Source organism: Trichoplusia ni, chromosome 8 (assembly GCF_003590095.1).
Source record: "Trichoplusia ni isolate ovarian cell line Hi5 chromosome 8, tn1, whole genome shotgun sequence".
Lineage (NCBI taxonomy): Eukaryota > Metazoa > Arthropoda > Insecta > Lepidoptera > Noctuidae > Trichoplusia > Trichoplusia ni.
Genome location: NC_039485.1, coordinates 5,358,586 through 5,370,234, shown reverse-complemented (window position 1 = coordinate 5,370,234; position 11,649 = coordinate 5,358,586). Strand labels below are relative to the sequence as shown.

General features: G+C 33.5%; 1 long non-coding RNA gene across 1 annotated transcript; it reads right to left on the bottom strand.

The window, feature by feature from the left end:
- Window positions 1–369: 369 nt before the first annotated feature.
- LOC113496877 lies at window positions 370–1,744 on the bottom strand. The gene is made up of 2 exons (XR_003400851.1): window positions 1,531–1,744; window positions 370–568 (listed from the first exon to the last, which is right to left on the bottom strand). It is a non-coding gene; the product is annotated as an uncharacterized LOC113496877 (long non-coding RNA).
- Between the last annotated feature and the right edge of the window lie 9,905 nt (window positions 1,745–11,649).

The following is an 11,649-nucleotide window of genomic DNA, read 5'->3' as shown; positions in this document are numbered from 1 at the left end:
CTTGCACACAAACCCATAGGTGCGTATGTAGATATATAAGATATATGTAGGAACACATGACCTCCACAGCGTTTGGCTACATGGCTGTTAGATACGTTTTACTAACCGCATCCTTGCCGCAGTTTACCTTTGGCGTCTGGTCGTGCCATTTAAAATTTGATAAATATTTCAAATTTATTATTCTAGCTAGCCATAGTCAAATGAAAGTATTTGTTTGTTTCTCCACTTATGCTCTGAGATGTCTTTTTTCTACAGTCTTGATTTGTACATTAAGTACCCACGTTGGGTTCCAGTCTTACCAGATTCTAAGAATACTATTAATCTAGGTCCAAGTTGTAGGAAACAGGCACTATATTACCAGCAAACTCGTTATCACTTAACAACTTTATTTACATAAACAAATGACTAATTACGGTTAACAACTAGCTTATTCATAAATGTAGATGTCGTAATCTAATTCTCCACCTTTTTCGCTTTTTAAACTTAAATTGATGAAAGTAAATCCGATACCTCCAGCGGTGACCGAGACTGTGGCGTTTGTATGTCGGTTGTCATACGCCATAACACTCTGAAACAATACGGAGTCCTCATCAACGATTCATGGTAAGGGGTGAGTGGAATACACGAGTAAACGTTAATATGTACTGCGTCTTGAGTACGCTCAATTGCCCATTTCTGTGGTAATATGAGATGTAGCCTTTTTCGTGACCTTTTACGATGGAGAAATAGGTCACTGTTGTTTGAGGTGACCTAGATAATTTTGTTTTGATTTTCTATCATTTGTGATAGGTTATAATGATGGTGAAAATTGATACAAAACGATTTTTTTAAGGATATTTAAGATATAATAGTATCTTATTTGCTTGTCAATAGCTTCGATGTTATTGTAACTTCAATTAATATGTGTAACAAACAATAAAGTTAGATTTTCAAACTGGCAATAAATTTAGTTATTTTTAAATTTCTACTTGAACCCGTATAAATATTAAAAATGAAATCGATCCGGAAACTAAAAGTATAGGTTTTTTAGTTGGCAACCCGTACAACAGAAAGGCATATCTTCCTGGAAACACTCTGAATATTTTATGATCGCGCAAACTGTATTAACTTAACCAAGCAAAGGCGTTACGGAAAGTCCAATTGAAGGAAATCCTTGAAATCAACAAATGTATGTAGGTGTTTATTATTTATTCAGAATTAGACGGGTTTCTAGAATTATTTTTCCTTTCGGATATTCTACGTTCAAAGAAGCTTTAGTATAATTTATTTATGAATCCTCAAGTTCAAAGTCAAGTTGAGGCTAGAATAAAGTAAATTGAATTGGAAAACACGGAAATAACATTTACTGTACCTAATCGTCTTATATAAAAGTTTCACAAAGTGCTATTCTCTCCAATAAAAAATCCGATCAAGATTCTTAAATTATTTCATTACCATTACTTTATATTGAAGTATTCATTTCGCAGTTTTATGAAGCGTAAGATAAGATACCGTCAAATATTTTTAATTTCAGCTATTTTTTCCACTTACATTAATAACTGAATGTCCACTGTAAAACACATTTTTCACTCTCTTGAATGAAGGCATTGAAGGATACGTCGCCGTCGTGTGATAAATTAACCGTCTGTTACTATTTGTGTCTCCAACTATTAAATGTTCACAATTACCTATCACAAACAATAAGATGAAAAACACTAAAATACTTTTCATAATTTATAATGCACTAAGGAGACAACGACTCTTCACGATGCGTTAGATCAGAGTGAAGATATTAATTACATTAGAGACACACCTGAGAAAGATCTTAGCCAAAATGTAAACAGAACAGAGGTACTGGGAATAGAACCGACTGTACCAATGAAATAAAAATATTATGTCAGTATGAACGATTGTTTTTCTGATGTTTGAGAGTGGGGACTATTGTTTTACTATTGCTTGCACTTGGACTTAAAGTACTAGAAGAAAATAGTAATTCACAAAGAGATTGCAAATATACCCATAACAGATGCAAATAATTCCATAATAATAGAAAGCTGCATACATATATCTCATAACAAAAAAATGTTCCATGCGATAAGAACTCATCAGTTTCATTCATCGATATATCAATTCCGAACGAAAATATCATGAAAAATTCTAGCAATTTCATTACAAATGATATCGTCAGCCGAAATTGAAGCTTATTCTAAAAACTCAATCATTCGTAAAATAAAGACGTCATTTTTTCGTTCAAGTATTTTCAGCCCGTCATTTGCAGAACAAATTGAAGATCATTTGTCGAATATTTTATTTTAGCTTCAGGACAACGTTCAAAATTCTATTTACGAGAGATCTACAAATTAGGATGTTTTTAGTTTCTTAAATAGGTGAAGCAAATATTTTTTTATTCAACGTTAATAATTGGGTTAAAATAGTAATACCTAATATAACCGTATTAATAAATCGGCCCTATTTAGAAAAGCGATATACAGTGGCCGATGATGGTAGGCCTCTGAAGCTATTAAAGTGATATGTATTTCCAGAATTCCCGAGGAAGCAGTAAAATAACATTCAAGGTAAACAAATTTTACACAAACAAATTAAGGACAGCTAAATGTTTTGGCTTGCCGTTAAAATATTGTGTTACCGACAAAATTTAATCAAACAAACCCACACCTACGGAATAAAACTTTCGTCTGTTTAATAAGGAAGGGTTGCACGCACCGAACCAGACAATAGAAGTCCGTCGGAAATCGTGGACCTAAGGCATTCTGTATTTTATGCGAGGGTTCGTCAGAAAGGGTACGTATTAGTCCGAATCCATTCCCTGTCTTCCGGCGAAATGTTGGAAACAATCTACTCCCTGTTTTATGAAAGCCGTTGTCTGAGTTCCACGTTGAGGCTTCAATCGATATTTTTGTGAACAATGCTTCGGTAAAACGGATGGGTAAAACGTCTCTATTAAAATTCGGTTTTCGTTGAACGTTATTGACTGTCCATGTTTGAAAAGTTTCTGCTTTATCGACGATGAAATGTTTTGCGATTTCTGTAGGAACTTTTCAATATCAAAACTGACATAACAATTGCTTTACAAAACTGCCAGTGAATAATAAAGTTGAACATCGTATTCGAAATTCACAATAGAAACGAATATATACCTATTCGGAAAGTCCTCAAATTGCTTACACACAAAAAAAGATATTCGCTTCCTAAAAACAAGCTCATTTCGTTTTATGCGTTCAATTGTTACAAATCAACTGAGATCGTAAGATAAATCTTTGATTGTGACTAATGACGATATCATGCGCTATCGTACCAAGTCATCCTATTATTTTTTATTAAATATCCTGTTATGATATCCTTTGAAAATAAGAAACTTTATTTGTTACGATTATTTGTCTTTAGTATCATGTTACGTCTTGTTGAATGTGACTGTCGTGTTGGGAACTTTGTTGTTTGTTGTCCTTCTTTGAGCTTTGTTTTCAAGATCTCTTGACCGAGAATTTTGCTGTGGGATAAAATCACATTTGAAACGTTACGGAGGATTTAAAAAGTTTTTTAGATTTTTTTCTTATCCCAAATAATTTAAAGACTGTATAATTTGAAGATATATGCCGTATATAATTTTTATTTCAAGACCCTAATAGGCACTATGTCCAACAAAAAAGTTAACTAAACAAAATAACAGAAAAGGTTTTCTTTCATCGCCATGAATGGCGAAAACACAATACCCTACATTCGAACTTTTCTAATTCGGGCAAAAAAACTTTATCAAACGACGAATACAAAGAACTAATCCAATAAATACATACGTGTTCACTGTTCACACATATCCCGGGGAAATGCAGAAGTTTCGGAAGTATTATCGCTGTGGCATTTGATAAAAGACTGTCGTTCTCGTAACGACTCGGGGCAAAAGGGGTGGGATTCCTTTTGGTGACAACAGACTCTAATGCCCTCATCTATCTAAAGTAATCCCATAAAATTTTGTGGCATGTTCATATGAAGCACTGCTGTTGAGTGCGGAATACACATGCAAATTTATAAAAAATCTAAGTAGGTATGTGTATGTAAAAATTTTACGGGTTTAAAAGGGGAATGTTCTAGAGTTAAAAGAATGCATTAGACGGAATATTCTGTAGAAAGGAGTTATTGGCAGATGAAATGCTGATGTGTACAATATGCCCTTAGTAACAGGATCTTCCTTTTTGCAATGCAGCAATTCTTCTGAAAGCTTTCTAAATGCTTTTTGGTTGAAATTGTCGGTGATAGTTGAATTCGATTTAAATTTTATTTGTTTTCGCGATTATATTAATTTCCGGAGTATTTTTCATCCTTTCCTTTTCTTGTGAGTCACATATTTTCTATTGTTTGGTTATTTTGTTTTTGGAGGGACATATTGTAATTGAAAAATCTAGTCAAATGAACATATCCAAACTCATGTGAAAATTTATTTACTTTAAATAATAACCTTTATTTAAATGCAAAAATATCTATTAGAAAAAAAATAACCGTGACTTTTTAAAGCGTTTGTCTGCGTGATAACGTTTGGACAAATGTGCAGAGTATCTGTCAAGGGGAGTTCGTTATCATGCGGAGAATCAACAAAGCTATTACCTCTGGCTATTTGGTTTTATGAGATCTTTTATAGAATTAGGTGCGTCTTTTTATCTTAAGTGATCATATGTGAACAGTTGCAAAGAGTTTCTACTTCAATTGATTCCATTTAGATCATTGAAAAATAACCTCAATATTTTGATGTTAAAAAATTAATTGTAAGACTTTTTTATGATAAATTTAACCTAATTAAAAAGAAAGTTTCAGTTCAAAAATAAAGATAATTTGTTTTGCAAATATGGGTACGAAAATAATGGTGTTGTAAGTATGTATATGGTTATGGTTTAGCCACCTTTTCCTAATCGGGATCCAAAAATATATTTTTTTAGGAGATAATAAATAACCCAATGAGTATTTATTCAAATAACTCACAGCGGTGAATGCATGTTTCTCGATGACCATTCATTGCCTTAATAGTTCAACAACAACATAATAGGTGGCATTACTTACTACCTCAGAAACAGAAACAAGCAGCCAAAACAAATCGAGTAACATTCGAATGTATTGTTGAAGACCAAGTCGAGTACCGTCCGATTTATTCCGAAACCTGATACAGAATATCCCCGTAACACGAGAACGTCACGAACGTTCGCTACTGGAAAGATAAACGCACCCGCGGTGTATCTCTAGTGCAATTTGTTACTCATTGTGTGCACTGGCCGGTCACAAATCTTGCAATTTATCTTAAAAAAGTTGTTTTATTTCAACAGAATGTATGGGGATCGTGATGTTTTGGACACGGCCTTTACAAATTAAAATATCTGTTGCGTAATACACAATAGCATTGTAAATCGTGGTATAAATATTTATGAATCGAAACAAATGAGTTTAAAAGTTTGCAGAATTATGCAAATGTTAGATTTCGAAACAAAAGAAAGGGGAGGCTGTAACAGTTTTGATTGGAGTCAACAGAAAACGCGTAAATGTCTCAACTTGTAAAACAAAGATTTTATTTTGATGAGTGCAGCCTACTGAGGTTCCATAAAAATATACGTGCTATAGAACTTTATGATATTGGTGACCTATTTGCACCTGTATCGTTTGTCACGTTCACTGCTCTTTGTAATCCGTTGTAAATATTCAAAATATAAGCGTATAACTGGTAAAAAGGCTCAGAACTCGTGACCAATCGTAACTCGCCTGTTGGTCTAGTAGTTAGTGGCCCTGACTGGTAGACTAAAGGCCGTGTGTTCGAATCACATCCAAATAAATGTTTGTGTGACAGGCACAATAATTTGGTCTGCGTCTGGGTACAAATTGATCTCTATATGCATGTATTTTGATATATATAAGTATGTTTATCAGTTGTCCAGTACTTATAATACAAGCTTTACGTAGACGTTTCAAAATTGTGGAATATCGATTTATTCATTTAATCGAGATCCTAGAAGGTCATACTTATAAAGAACCCCTCTCTTAAATACACAACCAGAATATGTTATAATATATTCTGGTTGCGAAGATTAATACAGTATAAGAAAGCTTCAATCTCATATCAGAATGCCATGTATTAAGCGAACGTCTAATACCGAAAATTCCCCAATTGAAGTGCGATAAGCAGAGCCTACAGTGGGGAGAGGCAAGAGCGACACTGTACGGAGATAACAACGCCCTGCGGTAGACCTCGTCTAATTTGTTACTCATTGTACGTAGCGATAACTTGTAATGTACCGAAGTATTGATAACAAATCGTGCAGGAGTATGAGTTGCTGGATGCGGTTTGCAGTTGTATGGTTATTTATAACTATTTCTAGGTACGTGGTCTTTTCGAGTGAGTCGAATCGTCGAAGTTAAATGATTATGAAAATAAAACATTCGTTAAAAGTTACTTTTTAACATTACTTTTTTGTAAATACACAATTAAAAACTAAAATAACAATTGATTTAACAAAAGAATTTCTGTCAGAAATGTTATAAAGAAAAATTAAGCTGTAGATCTTTAAAATCTTTTATCAAAATTATTTTCCATCATACATTCTTACATCGAATATAAACTAAATTTCAGTCAAAGTATCAAGATCCGTTGCCTATCTATAGAACGTCACTATAAATTATAACGAAAGTTTGTCGCGTTTACTGATCTCCCTTTGGCGTTAGCCCAATAGTGTTAACTGTTAATAGACGGCGCACGTGGCACGGTTTAACTGCTCCTTTTATCCCCGTCCTCCTCCAAGAGATTTTTCACGATTAATTTTCTAGTGTACACTGTCACTTCCATTTGTTGGCAGGAACGGCTCACCCTTAACAAAAACAGGGATTATTCTTAAAGCCCCTTCAGGTCTTGGTATCTAATTTCCTGTTTGTTTTTATTTCGATTTGTATTGTTTATTTACAACTAGCGTTAGTTAAGTGGGGGATGTGTAGGATTAGGTTGAGGAGAAAAGAAAATGTCTTAAAATAAAACGATACCAGCCTATTAGTAAATATTTCTGACTGATATCCTTTTGTTATATTATGTAGTATTGGAATATGTATTGATGAATATTATGTCATTTGCTGATAGAACCTGGCCTAGGTGTCAAAACCAGCTGACCGTAAACTTTACATAAAACTTTATTATTAATTAAAAATTGTCTTTAATCGACTGGGGCTGGCTGCTGCTAGATAAACTGGGGCTTAAAAAAATATGTTTGAATCTCTTGTGACGTCACTTATCAGAAAACTTTTTTAAAACAAGTAACGTTGTTACCAGGTCCGAAAGTTTTATCTTCGTATTTTTTTTTATACTTAACAGATTAATTTGATTGTTAAATACTCCATTTCACCAGCCATTTGCGAATCCCTGATAAATTTGAAATATTAATTGGATTCTTAATCGTAATCGTAACCTATTTATAGGGATCTAAGGGGCAAAAATAAAATTAAAAATATAAACAAGCCTTACTAAATTATAAACACTTTATTCAATAAAGTAAAACAAAGATAATGAGTAGAAATAAATCAAGTCTCTTAACTGAATGTCCTTACGTTGTGTACCATCACTTCTGCTGATAGGATTATGTTGTTCAGATAGGGTGCCTTTGTATCTGACCGGCGTAGGTTGTTTGAAGAAGATAGCGTGGAATAAATTGCGGGTAATATAGTAAGGATAAAATTATCTGCTTAAAATGTAGGTAGATGTTAGGTAGTCTTAATCTTTGGTAAAATTGGAAAAAAATCTCTGTATTCTGATTTGCCTGAAACCAGAGCTTATTTTACAGCATTGTATTTTAATAACTAAAATCTTCGAAGAATGAAAAATAATGAACAAAAATGCAGGTTATGTTGATAAAACAGCATGAGGTTTTAAAAGAACGACTGCTTTGTCAGAATTTGATATTACCAATTTGTAAAGTAACAATATCAATATGATTCAACGTATTTGATAAAGCTCGACTTTATTAAATTTGTCACCTATCTAAATGTTTTCAGACTATAAAATAAGACAGTATAAATTACACAAACTGGCGACATTCGACAACAAAACTTAAAACCTCCACCACGTTTCAAGTTCCAGTTTTAATAAATTCACCACTATACGAGTAAAGGCGTGCAATTAATTGCCAGCAGCAATAATCAGGAGTCGAACAGATATCATGTTTCTAGCATTAGCAGCGCTAACATAAAATCATTTATTTTGCACGGAGGAGAATTAATGTCAGAACGAAACCACGTCTTAATCTTTATCGTAAAATTTACATTAGTGTATCCTGCGGTATCGGATGAAGTCTCATTTATTTCGAAATAAATTATTGATGCATCCTTTTTATCTCCTTCGAGCTTAATTGATTTGTCGCTTGCAGCCTCTTGCTTCTCAATTACGTGTAGTGTATCGCGAAGTGTCTCCCGTTTTATTTATGGTAGGCCAATTGATTGAATTAGTGGACCCCGAGGCGCTTGCCCGATACTGACCTGTTTCATATGAGGATTTATTTCTCTAGCGCCGGCACTTTATATTGTTCACTTTACATAGCTGCTTGAATTCAATTTGTTGCAAGTTATGTCTTGCAAGTATGTATTCAATAACTTTAGATTGATTATTTATGATATTCAATTGAAATAGCAATCAAGTTATGTACATCGATAACTCATTTCTATTAAATTAATTTCTCATCTTAATCGCTGCCTTAAATATAATTCCATTAAAAATAGACAACATGTATAATGACATCAAAAAATACTTTTTTTCTTAGCTTCTTTTTATTTTGGTTGGCATTTCAATAAACATAAAGCTTATCCCTTCATCCCTATTTTTCGAAGATTGCATTGTCCTAAATTTTCATATTACCTAAGAATCATTATCAACTTCATCTATTTCACTATAAAATACCATCGACCCCTAAACAGAAAAGCCTGCACAACGTGTGCGAAGTCTGATAAGCCAGTCATGCATTTGGGGAGATAGTTTTTTGTTCTCAAACGTTTGCAGCGTGTGTGTGGCACGTGGCTACGATCTGTATCGTCTCACCTGACTTGAGTCAATACGTGACCCGCATTTGTGTATCGGGGAAGTAAATATCGTATGGAGGATTTATTCTTACGATGTCTTGAAAGAGGTGCCTTTTTGGTGCAAGAATAAAAATGTTATGACTTGCCGTTTGATGATGTTGAGTTTGTTTTGTTTACGTATTGAAGTCTCATGTGTTTTGATGTGTTGAGCAAAAACAGGACTGTACACAGTCAGTTTTATTTGAAATATATTATTTGGTTATCAGTTAGGTACGTAATGCAGGATACGATATAATACTATCATAAACACATACAATGTTGTATAATATATTTATGTTGAGTCAAATATTTGGTTTAAAAAAAACAATTTCTGCCAGCTCAATTCTGAAGCTCTAAAGATTGGCCACCTATATTTTCCATAGTAAGTTGAAAAAGCATAAAAATCATAGCCTACAAAACAATAATCAGGAGATACTAAATCACTTATCCAAATGAACCTCAAACCTAACATCCTAATCCATCAATCCGCAAACTAAAGTGAATCAAGTGATCGAAAGCGTAAAACTTTCTCAACCAAACATTGACCTATCTCAATCAACCAATACCAGTATTAGCCAATCTAACCCTGTACTTAACGACTACTGCTAATGAATATTTTAGTAGGACGAAGTTAATGAAGGACGCCTCCTTTGTCCCGTGCAGCTTGATTACATTCAGACTGATCTGGGGAACGACTCGGATATAAAATCGACTGAATGAGAATCGAGAGCAGTAAATAATCGAGTAACGACCTTTAATAAAATCGTTTTACATCGCCAATTAGGATTGATGCTTCCTTTAGGTAGAAAAATATTGTTTTATTTGTGTTTGTGTGTTTGAGCAGGTCTTTGTTAGAGGGGGACAGGTCAAGATTTTTTTATTATTATAATAACTCTCGTGAGGCCGATTCATGATCCGCCGTATATTTGCATCTGCTAAGCCACCCACCTCAACCACTCACCTCATGATTAAGCATGTTTGACTGCAGTTGGTTCCGAAACTAGTCGGTCTAAACCGATAAATACGCGTACGTAACTTTTTTTAGGCTCCGATGCTTTCATTAACGTGTTAAGCAATGTTGTCAAAAATATTTATATTCGTGTTCGACATTCAAGCGAATGATGAACCTGAAAGTCATACAAGATACATGAGTTTATTACGTATTAAAATACCGTAATGGTAGTAATAATGTTCAAAGAGGTGGGTTAACCGAGGAACACGCAGCTGAAAAAATATTTGTGTTGAGTGATCCCTAAAAACGGAAACCTGTTTATTTTTAGACATATCGGTTAGCTTATGTTCATTCAATATTATCGATGACTTCAACTCTTGTAGCAAACGATAAAAATCGGATTCACTTTTTTGTAACCTTCGTAGAGAGTTGCGTGGTTATGATTTTTTCTATTTTCTTTTGCTAAATTACTATTGCGTTATATGTCATCTTGATTCCCTTAAAAAAATCAACTATTTTCTTCTTTCTTTTATTTTGAAGTCACAATGTCAGATACCAATCGTATTTAATCACGCCCACGTGCGGTTAAGTGGTGACCTATTCTAAATTAGAACCGTCCATATCCCGATGCTTTTATGTTTCAACGACGTTTATTTGTTAAACGTCTGCTTATCAATCACATATACGAACGAACTTTTCGCATACCAATCGATCATTTCTGTCAAAAATGAGATAACATCAATAAACTTCACGCGGTTATCTAGTGAATCTAATCTTTGTATGTCTGTGTCATCACCACAACACAGTTAGGTAACTAAATACGTGACGGGCATATGCTGGGAGTCCCAATTGACACGTTCAACCCGCCACGTGTGCAGAATCGACCCCCCGACGAACTAATCTCGGGATTTCACTATACTGCTAATATTTTATTTGTTTTGGCATCGTTGGGACGCTAATTTGGGTGTAAGCAGGTGGGAGAAATAACTCTGGCCAAATTATAGCACCGCTACCTTTTAAGGGTTAAGGATATTAAGTGAAATTTGTAAGCTAATTACTTATTAAAATATTTTATTTTTGGGTTACTTTGGGTATTTTTTTCAGGTGCATTTTATGGGCTTATATTACTGGTAGGCAAATCTATTTTTTCATTTTTATGAAAAAGAAAATTAAATATTACGAATTAACAACGTTTGTCCATATAATTACTTTAACTTTACTGGTTGCACTTTTTAACAATAGTTAAGTAAACTAATTTTAACTTACAATTTAAGCTATGATACGTAAACTATTTACGTATATATATAATTCGGCTTTTAAAACATATTTACCTAAAATTCTTCCTAAAAGATTTATTTAGGTAGAAATGTTGTTTTTCTTGTAAAATCACAACTTTAATTATCATGTATTCAATTCAGAAAGATGATAGTACTAAAATTAAAAAAAATAACTCGAAACTAACAATATCTTATTGTCTCCCTGACTGAGACAACTGAGAAGTAACATAAATCAATGATATTCAAAACTATACTGCAATGTGGAACAGATGTTGTTCAGTAGTAAGTTTAGTCGTTGTTGCTTACTAGTTTTTGTCAGATTATTTTTAAAAGCCAAATTATTGCAGACATGCATTC